We start from the raw sequence: 11,287 nt of genomic DNA on the forward strand, positions 1-11,287 counted from the left end.
AGGTAAAGGTCCAATAAAACTGCTCAAAAATAAATGCTGCAGATAATGGTCCTCGTTTCTTGTATCTTCTTGACACCACAAGGCTTAAGCAGCTTCCCATGCTAAATTTTGGACAGATGCTCAAACCTTGCATTGCTGAGAGCAATTGGGTGTCTAGGACAAGAATACTTCAAAATTGGTACTATAATTTCTGTTAGAAATAGCTCATAATTATAGCCAGCCAACAGTTTTCCTAAGTATGAGCAAAAGCACCACCCTTCATAAAAAGCAATTACCCATTCTTTCCAAACATTTCTGTGACAGTTTATTATCAGATTTCACAATGTGCAATAGGTGTATATCCACCTAAGACTTAGTTAGTGGTAGTGGTAGACACAGACCTTGAAGACATTTGGACTTTTACATTCTCTACTTGTTTCTTCATCAAACTCATCTATTCAGTAAACATTTATTGATAATCCTTTTGTACAAGACAGTGGGAAAACATAGTTGAGTAAAACAGTATATCTTCCTAAGGAAATATTAATCCTGATGGAAAGATTGGCTTATTTCTTTAAAAAAAAAAACCTAGTAAGATGAGATGGAGTCAGAAAAATACCACAAGGAATTTTTGGAGAGATTATCAGAAAACTTTTCTCCCAGCCAGGAAGGAGAAGTTCATGTTTACTGTGTGATAACGTGGACCAAAGACTCAATACCCATGCCAACCCAGTCTTACTGGTAGAACCTGTGGTCGTAGGCAAATATTGTGCAACTAGAAATCCAAGGACGAACTTGAGAGTAAATTGTTGGAGCAAAAGAAAGCATTTACTTGAAAAACTAGAAAACTAAATAATAAGAAGCCTATCACCATCAAAGACCATCTCGCCTAAGTGAGCAGGAGATATAAGGCTGATACAGGAGACTATAGAAGGTATGCCGGATAGGCAGACATAAGGAAACTGCAAATTTAGGGGCTTGCTGTTCTGACACATGGGCTACTATAATCTGAGGGCTACTGGATATTAAGGTTTCTATGAGTCTTATAGAGAGGGTACTGATGAGAAAGCTGTATGACTTATGTCTTCTTAGTTTCTTTCCTCATTCATAATTAATAGTACAGTTGATCCTTAAGGTAACTAAGCTATCTTTTCTTGGAGAAACAAATCCTACCTGTGGTGGTTTGAATAGGTTTGGTCCCCATAGACTCACGTGTTTGAATGCTTGGCTCATAGGGAGAGGCACCATTGAGAGATGTGGCCTTGTTGGAGTAAATGTTAACTTGTTGGAGGAAGTGTGTCACTGTAGGGGTGAGGTTTGAGGTCTCCTGTGCTTAAGATATACTAGTGTGGTACAGTCTCCTTCTGCTGCCTGTGGATCAGAATGTAGAACCCTCAGCTCCTCCAGCACCATATCTGCCTGCACACTGTCATTCTTTCTGCCATGATGATAATGGACTACATCTCTAAAACTGTAAGCCAGCGCCAATTAAATGTCCTCCTTTCTAAGAGTTTCTTCACAGTAATGGAAACCATAAGACACTAACTACCTTTCCCCAAGGACCAAGAGAGACAGGGACAAGGACCTTCCCTTTGGAGGACACCTTCCCTTTGGAGGACAGGGGAGGTAACAGAAAGGCAACTGTTAGGGACAAGTGAGTGAAATAAAACAGAATAGTTTCAACCAGTTAGGTTACTTTGATCTGAGGTGTCATCTACAACAAACCTGAGGGAAGTCAGCAGCATCCTGATCAACTAAGACCATGTGGAGCCAGAACAATGATTTAGGTTTTCCTCTGCTAACACACAGTAATGGGGAGACTGGTTTAGGGAATGGATTGCAAAAAGGAATTGGGTGCAGGTTGGGAACTGAATGGGTAGGAGTCCTGGAGACGAAGATGGAAAGGGTCTGGCTAATTTGTGCAGGGCCAGCAGCAGCAGCAGCAACAGCAGAAGCAGGTTATTTGGACATCACTTTTTGGAAAATAGGAACTCAACCTAGCTTTTAAAATAAGAGATAATGTGATCAAATTTACATTTTAAGTTAATTTGAATGAATTCTGAGTTTGCTTAAAGCCAAGAGGACACAAAGGATACAGAAAATAGGCTAGGGATATAGTTCAGTGGGGTAATCTTTGCCCAGGGTTCTCAAGGACCTCAGCTACATCCCAAGAGTTGCAAACAAAACAAAGAAGTTTTTTTTTCTACTCCTGGGAAAGATGGTGCAATAAAACAGCCTCCTTTCTTCTGGTGGCAGCCCAGTCTTGCTTTCTTCCTCTTGCCTAGCATTCATGAATATTCATTTATTGGTTTACATCATTCCTTGTTTGAAGTCAGTCCTCCTCCCACCTAATAAAATGGAAGCTCAGAGACCTTGACTAAATGGTTCATCCAAGAGCAACACCTCACTTGCAAGAAGCTGAGATTTTGAGTTAGTAACCATATAACAACCACATCCCATGCTAGGGAGTAGTCGGGCAATACAAAACACACTCTAGGCTGTTGTGTGTGGGTTTTCTGGTTCATTTTGTCAGATTCTGTCTTGTTGGCTTGTTGTTGTTGTTTTGATTTTCATTTTTTCTGTTTTAATTTTGGGAGGGGGAATATAAAGTTTGTTAGATAAAGTTGGGGCAGATCTGAGAGGAGTCAGAGGAGAGGAAACATAATCAAAATATGTCATAAAATAATTCATTAAAATCATATCTTTTATTATAAAAAAACAGGAAAGAGGTTAGACATATTCAGATCCTAGTCTGCACAGATTTTCATCAGTAAAAGATTTTGGAACTGGGGTGGATAAACAGCTAATTCTTGTAGGAAGTTACAATGATTTCAAGATATTCCTTATTCTTCTCAACAGCCATAAAGGCAATATAAAAGACAGGCATTTTCCCAGAGCAGTCACTCTGTGCTAGATATGATGGGAGTTGTGTTTGTACAAAGGCATTTGTGACAGTTTCCAAAAAAAAAAAGAAAAGAAAAGAAAAAGAGGTCCCCATAGTCTAACAGAGGAAACCTCAACCGAATGGCCCATAAGCACATCAGAATGGCCCATATGCACATCTGGGGGACGTTTTCTTGATTGGTAGTGTATGCAGGAGGGTCCAGCTCCCTGTGAGAATGACTATTCTTAGACTGTCCTGGGGCTAGGTTATATAAGAAGGTAGATGAATGTGAGCTTGAGAACTAGTAAGCCATGTTCCTCCATGGCTCTGCTTTTGTTCCTGTCTTGAGTGCCTGATTTTCTTCAGTGATGGACTGTAACCTGTCAGATGATATAAACCCTCTTCTAGGTTGGTTTTGGCCAGTGTTTTATTATAGCAACAGAATACAGATAGAATATAGGTTCACATGCCCACTCTGACACACTACTGGTCAGCTGCTGTCTAAGAATGCTGGGGTGCTGGTTGTAAAGAAGGAGTATGTCTTTATCAGTCACACCAGTGTCTGTGTTACAAGACTGTCATTTATCTGGTTAGTGACTGACGTCCACATAATCATTTTGTTCCTAATATGACCTCTATGAACACAGCAGTTGTGACTTTTCTTCCCACCTCCTTCTGAGTAATCAGAGAGCCATGCTGGTCTACAGGACACCAATCCGTACTGTGTAAACGAAGGAGAAAGCACACCTCTTTTGTTCCACCCAAGATCTGCAGTCCAATCACTTTCTAGGCTGTACTTAGGGTAGATTTTCAACTACCATCTGAAAGGAACACTTAGTCATCTTAATAATACACATTAATCATCCGTTTGGCCTGCTGGACAATATTGCAATCAAAACAACAAATCCTGAAATGTTCCAGGCAGAATGAAAACACACAAGTACAGCTTCACCAGAAAATGATGCAGCTGCGGCCAAGAAACTTCCAACTGGAAGTATTCTTAAAATCGTGTCTAAAACTTTTTGGCCTTTAAAAGTGTTTTTGTCATGAAAGGGATGTCAGCCGTGTAATTTCAGACTTAAACAAGGAGCAGAATTGCAATAATTAGGGACATTTTGTGAGCAGCGCACTTCTGCCCAATGATACAGTTGAACTTGTGTTTGTTTGACCCAATTGAGTTCTGCCTTAGATATCAATTTCTGAAGAATATAGTTGTTATTAATAAGACATTTAAAAGATACCATTTCCTTTTATGGTAATTTGATCTCCTAATAAAAATGAGTTATTAGAACAATTAGAAACTGCACTGGAATTGGCTGTCAAGGCTCCAAGACTCATTGTATCTTCTCATTTCTGACACATTTGTCCTTTGGAAAATGTGCATCTTGCTGTTTTTCTTTCCAATCTTTGCAAAATTATATGGGAGTGAAAATTATCCCTTTCTCTTCTTGCTCCAGGAATGACTGTGCATCTTTATAGTGTTGCCTCGTCGTTTTCACTAACCTGACCATAGCACTTACACAAGAGCCAGAAGGAGATCATGTGTGCATTGTTCCAGACCCCCGGGTAGCCTGGAAACAGGTGTTGCTCTTTCACCGTTAGAAATGAGGTAGGTTAAGCCCTTGAGTAGTCTTGGCTTTTGAGTTCCAGCTGATATTGAAGGTTGAGGAAAACTTCCTCCAGAGAGCCTATGAGTCAGTAAACTTGAGGCTTTTCCCAGGCTACTCTAGATTATGTTACATTGACACTCAAAGCAATCTCAACTGAACTAAGCCTCAAAGAAATCCATCATCTTCCCTTCTTACGTTCGTAGACTGAGCACAATTAGGGATGTGCTTCTTCACAACGCATGCTCAGGAATGAATCTGCTTGTCCCCAAAGAACCTTCTTTTTTTTTTTTTTACATCTATTAACATAGTTTATTTATTTATTTATTTATTTATTTTCAAATCTTAATTTTTAGTTATTCTCACAGGGGTGATAAACACAAAAAGGCAGGACGTGGGGAAGGGGATGACACTGGAGCATGGGTGTTTAGGGGGAATACAGATATCTTTTAGAACCAGGCATTGGCTGAATGAAGGTTCATGGGACAGGTCACTATGACTCTGCCAATGATTCACTTGTCCTTATCTAAGTTGGTATTATCTGCCAAGGCTACCTATTTACAAGGTCTACGGCTACTCAGGCTTGTAAATTTCCACAAAAGCTGCCTGTTGACATTAGCTTATAGCCATCTGTTTCAATGTTTTTCCACTGAGACCCAAGACTTGGTATCCTTAGTATACATGTATAACAGGCCTATTGCTGGTTTTAGGCCTATGGCTGATTTTAGGCCTTCAGTGTATAAGCAGGGCTGCCCCCGACATCTCCTCCCTTCTCTAAGTATAGAAGGGCTGTGGCAATTCTAATCTTGTGAAGGCGGGGATAGAGGCCTGACCTCCAGTAATTGAAGGGTACCTTGTAATGGCTCTGGTCCCCCTGTCATTGTCCAGTGAGGCATGAGGGCCATACCCATCCCAATGTCCTTTTCCTGGAGAGGGGATACTTTTGACATCAACCCCTATGCAGTCAGGCTTGTCCCTCAGGGAACCCAGAGAGATATTTTTAACGTTTATTTATATTCCCTTGCAGTGCTTAGCCTCACAGCCTAAGCAAGAATTCAGATCACCAGTCAGAGGGGGTTCTGGGTGGCCCCTCTCTGCTTTGTCTAGGGGCAGATGTCTCCTCTTTTAGGTTGGGTGGAGATGGGTTTTGGGAACACTCTGGATAGAGTAACAACCTCATCTTGAGTCTCGTGGTCCTCCATAGCTAACTTATGATAATGTATCTGAATAGGTTTTGCTATCAAATTATTTATCTGTTGTTTCACAAAGTTAGTCACCCTATTTAAGGCCCAGGGACCAGAAGAAATAAGCAAAAATAACCCAATTAATGGTCCCAAGATGGGAGGAAGTAGGGTTGACAACCATGGGGAGGTTGAAAACCAATTCTTGTACCAGCTTTCATCTTTCTTTTTCTCTCTGTGTCTTTTTTCAGGGCCTTCTCTGACCTTTATTATGCTCTCCTTAACCCTCCCTGTCTTGTCTATGTAAAGGCAACATTCTTCTTTAAGGGCTGTGCACAGTCAAGAGCTGTACACAGTTTTTTTTTTTTTTCTATTGTAAAAGAGTAAATCAAGTCCAATAAAATCCTTTGTGATTTTTGGATGTCTCTTCAGACAGTGAAACAAGGGATTTCTTCAGATTAGTGATGTCCATCTCTAGCTGTTTGATGTTCTTGTCAATGGCCCTTCGAAGGTCTGAGTAGTATAAGTTTGGAGGCCAGCATCTGGATTACAACTTCTAACAGCAGACATCACGGGTGATTCATTTTTACCTGGAAAGGAAAAAGAAGGGAATTCTCGGGGAGATTTCTCTTCCCTGGATGTCAATTGTTATTCTTCTTATTTATGGTTGGGCCTGGCTTTGTTGGGGGGTATATATTTATTTCATTAATCTTTTTGGTAGCCATTTAGCTGTGCCTTCTGTGGTATCAAACAGGCATATTAATCCTCGGCCCCATAAGAGAACTGGGACTGGGCCATCCCCTTTAAGGGTAAGAGGGTCATTCCACATAGCTGTGGCATAATTTTTACCCAAAGAACCTTCTTTTATGACAATAAACTCCCTAAAGTGTCTGTTTTCTTTGTCCAGGTAAAGCATCTGTGATAAGTAACACCTGTGTTTTCTTGTTTTCTGTGCATGCTGTTTCTATTCTCCTTTCTTGGCTGTGCTTGTTGGGCTTTGTCTGCCAAGATGTGGACCCACTGTGTGTGGTCATGGGAGGTGAGCACAGAAGTGTCTAGATTTAGTTAACAACATCTCTACTAGGAAGGGAATTGAAAAACCTTCTTCACCAAAAAGCTAATTGTTACAATGACTTTTTTTTTTGTTAATACCAAGGTTATCAACCCAACTGTTATTTCCATGGGCCCTTTGCCCAGTCAGACTGTGTTGAGCTGAGGTCCTTACCCCACAGGATGGAGCCACCTCCACTCACTGAGGAGATGAGACTAAAATTTACACCATCCTACCCAATCTTTAGTCTCACAGACACGGAGCTGCTCAGCTCTGTGTCACAGTCTAAAGAAGGTTGCTTTGGAGTATCAACACCACCAGCTTTTCTGAGAACTGAGTTTCTAGGTGTTTTCTCTTCTGAAGTGATGAATGCCAAGGTGACAGGGAGCTCACCTGAAAGTGAAGCAGAAGGGAAACCTGCAAAGAGGGTTGGTAACTGTGTGGAAAGAGAAAGCAAGCCTCACACAAGATCAGGGTGGCCAGTAGACACCCTGAAGGTGAGGGCTAAAGACCTAGGGATGCGCACAAGTGTTACCCTGCCTTGAGCAGTAGCACAGTTGTCTCCCAGTCTAGAGTCTGCAAGCAATTTAACATGAGGGCTCCTCTCTGAGAGACCCAACAAGCAGTTGAAAGAGTCAGATGCAGATACTTACATCCAACCAATGGACAGAAGCTGCTGACCCCTGTGGTTGAATTAGGGAAAAGCTGGAAGAAGCTGAGGAGGAGGGTGACTCCATAGGAGGGCCAGCAGTCTCAGCTAACCTGGAACCCTGAGATCTCTCAGACACCGAGTCACCAACCAGGCAGCAAACACCAGCTGATATGAGGCCCCCAATACATATACAGCAAAGGACTGCCTGGTCTGGCCTCAGTGAGAGAAGATGTACCTAACCTTCGACAAACTTGGGGCCCCAGGGAGTGGGGAGGTATGGTGGAGTGGGGGTCGTGTGTGGGGACATCCTCTTGGAGAAGTGGGGGCAGAGGGAAGGAGGTGTGGGTTGTGGAACAGTAGGAGGGTGGATCTGAAGGGGGATAAAGTCTGGACTATAAAAAAAGATTAAAGAATAAAAATTAAAAAAAAAAAGATGAGGGCTACTAAACAGGAACAAAAACTGAGCAGATTTTTGCGAGGGTGGGCGAGGGTGGCAGGGTGGGGAAGGCCAACAACAGCAGTGGATAAGGTAAACTGGAAAAAGAATGCAATTTAAGATGAGGGCTCCTCTCTTTGAATGAAGAAGCCATTTGGTAAAATGTTGCCAGTATTTCAAATGAGAGGAGAGATAATGTTTGAGATGGTTTAGCAGAAGAACCCAGTTTAATCTGATTTTTGCTTCTCTAATGTCTGCACTAAGCCTCTCTCCTCTTTTTTTTTAAATTATTATTTTGCTTGAATTTCCCGTGGCCACACCTTGTGTCCATCAGCATCCAGGAACATGCTGCCCTACTTACTGGTGTCAGTTTCCCATCATCCTTCAGATCTCAGTTGAGATGTGCTCTTTTTCAGCACTATGCCCTTTCTGCACCACACCCTGTGTGTGTGCTTGTGTCAGTGATGACTTCTGTGGGCTTCTCCTTTCCCTTCTTCCTTGGCAGAACGTAAGTTAATGATGGAGTCTGTGTTTAGTCTTTCCTTGTTTAAAAATTATTGTTTATGTTTGAGATTATCATATAACCATGTCATTTCTCCTCTCCTTTTGTTCCCTCCTGTTTCCCTTCATTTCCCTTTCATAACCATACCTTCTATTTTCATTAATTGTGGTTAAAAATGATATGTATGTAATATATATACCCAAATACATGAGTAGAGTCTTCTCAGTCTGAATAGTGTTACTTGAATGTGTGTTTTCAGGGCTGGTCATTAGTATTGGGTAACCAATTTGTATGCTCTTCCCTAGGGAAGACTCTATCTTCCATTCTCAGCATTTTTTAGCTGTCTGTAGTTATTTGAGTAGGGTTGGGGCCTTGGGGGCTTTCTTCTCTCCATTTTGACATGTTTATTATTATCATTGTTTGGCTCATGTCTGGGTAGCCAAGTTGAAGATACTTCGTACGTGTGACTTTTAATATTCCCTGGAGACACAATCTCTGTATTTAAAGATCCTTGATTGGAGTTGGATCCCTTGGGACCTGATTTGGGTCGGCACATAGCATGAGCATACCACATGCCTTTCCTGCTTTGGATTATCCTAAAAGCAGCTGGTGATAGGTGGCCAGTGTACTAAGGAGAGATCAGCTGAGAGTACCGGAGGGGAAAAGCCTCTCATGAATACCCTCGGTCTGGAGCACAGGATGAATTTAAGGTTCACATGATACAGATGTGGGACCACACAGCATTCCCCATATGAATTGGCTGGAGTTAGTGCGTTCATGTCCCAGGCCAGAGGATAGGATCTTATGACTCAGGCAATTCCCTGACCTCTCTGGCTTTCCATCTGGCTGTGTCAGTTGGGGCCAATAACACTTGCTGTGGGCTACTGTAGTTATTACAGGCCTGCAAAGGCTTAGCCCATTATTTAACTCAAGAGCACAAATAAAAAATATCGGTGGTGTGATGAGGTAAAACTTCAGAGGAAATATTGGGGAGCATGTGGGGGAAATGTTCAGGAAGGAAATGAAAAGATGGAGGACACCTAGGAGAAAGCTGCTTTTCCTCTTAATAAGAACTTATAAAGTGCAACTTAATTCTAAAGTTACATTTGTAATATTCTCCTAAATAATAACTGTAAGGGGAAATTTAAATATTAATATTTTTAAGCAATTTATGTCTGCCCCACTTATTATATTTTAAATATAGACTACAATGAAGGGATATCTCAATGGAGTTACATTTTAAAGAGTTCTGGGGCTGGCTGGATTGCCCAGTGTGTAGGGGTGACTTCTCTCAAGCCTGATAACCTGAGGACCTGCACGTACTGTGTGATCCATGCATCCCCCATATGCACTCAAAATAAAAAGAGATAAAATTTAAAAATTAACAAATATAGAAGAGAAACAAGAGAATAGATTGCTGTCACCAAAGGCTTATGATATTAGGCAAGTGCTCTAGGAATTCCTCAGTTTATTTATATAACTGGTCATTTGCTCAAGGGGTGGCTTAGAAGTTCCTGTATACACAGGTGTGAGAGGCAGGTAGAGCCACTCTAGAAATGTCAGCATCCATCCTGTGCTTTTTAGGTCAATGAATTGTGAAATTCTTCTGTCAGAAAAATTGATTGTGACTCTTTAGGCTCTACTATAAAATTTATTTCCATCCTTCAAATATTAAAAATACTCTTCCCATCATGTAGTTTTCAGAGTAGCCTTGCCCATTTAGCCTTGACTGTCAGATAGAATTACAGATAACCTTCTCATACAGTGGAGACCACAGAGTGTGGTGAGGCAGGGGCATGGGTATCTTCCACCTCATGGAAAGGTTCAATATTCATTCATGAGAGGAAAATTAAAGCAAGATGAGAAACCATTTTTCTTTTTTTTCTTTTTTTTTTTCTTGATCAATCTGTTTATTGTCTTTATGAAAAAATCTTCATAGAAAATTGATTTAGCTTTCAGCAGCCCGTTCCTGAGCTCTGAGGAAGCTTGCCTTCTTTTGAGCAACCCAGTCTTTCCTCTGGGCAAGAGACATTTTAGGACGATTCCACCTCTTCTTCTTCTTCACTTCTCTCTTGGGCTTCTTCTCATAGACTGGATTCTCTCGGATAGCAGCATGAGCTTTCTTATACATCTCCTCCATCATGTCTGGAGTTACGTTGTTCTTGATGTACTGTGAGAACTGTTTCTTATATGCATCTTCATCTTCCTCCATTAGGTAGCGCATGTAGTCTGGCACATTCTGACCCATGATGTGTTTCCGATGTACCTCTGCATGGAACTCCTTGCTTTCAGAGTCATAACCAGGGAATCGTTTAGTACTATGAGGGGTAAACAAGCCTCCATCCACAGCTCCCTTCAGGGCCCCGAAAACTTTATTGCCAGTTGTAGTTCGGGCAAGACCTGCATCCAAATAGCAAGTGAAGGCACCAGGGTGACCGTCAATGCTTTCCACATTGTATTCATTTCCATTCACCTCCACCTGGCCTTCATAGATCTTGTCCATGCCAAACCTATTCAGAAGCCTGCGAGCCAACAGCAGGCCCGTGCAATAGGCTGCAGCATAATTTGTCAGGTCAACTTTCACACCGTATTTTGGAAGTTCATGTGCGTATGCTGCGCAGACGATCATATCCCCTTCTATAGAGGCATATGCAATCTGGCAGGTGATATCTCTGTTAGTTACACGAACTATCATCCTATATTTGGGTGTGTTGCACTTATTCTTGTCCTGGATCACCAATCGTTTCCATGCATAGTAGTCAGTTTTACCCTCTCATCGCCTTCTAAATCTCACTTGATATCTTTTAAAGTAGGCCTTATTCTTGACAACTTTCACGAACCCCATCCTGTGGAACAGAGACCCGCAACCGCGGCTCCACGCAGACCTGCTGAGTCGGCCGCGCTAGGGGGAAAAGACCGAGAAACCATTTTTCATCCTGAAACTTGGAAGAGAGAGAGAGAGAGAGAGAGAGAGAGAGAGAGAGAGAGAGAGAGA

The 11,287-nt window shown here is 41.7% G+C and overlaps 1 pseudogene; it reads right to left on the minus strand.

The window, feature by feature from the left end:
• Positions 1 to 10,188: 10,188 nt before the first annotated feature.
• On the minus strand, positions 10,189 to 11,177 carry LOC114622557 (annotated as a pseudogene).
• Between the last annotated feature and the right edge of the window lie 110 nt (positions 11,178 to 11,287).

The sequence above is a fragment of the Grammomys surdaster genome, unplaced genomic scaffold (assembly GCF_004785775.1).
Source record: "Grammomys surdaster isolate TR1022 unplaced genomic scaffold, NIH_TR_1.0 189, whole genome shotgun sequence".
NCBI classification, from domain to species: domain Eukaryota; kingdom Metazoa; phylum Chordata; class Mammalia; order Rodentia; family Muridae; genus Grammomys; species Grammomys surdaster.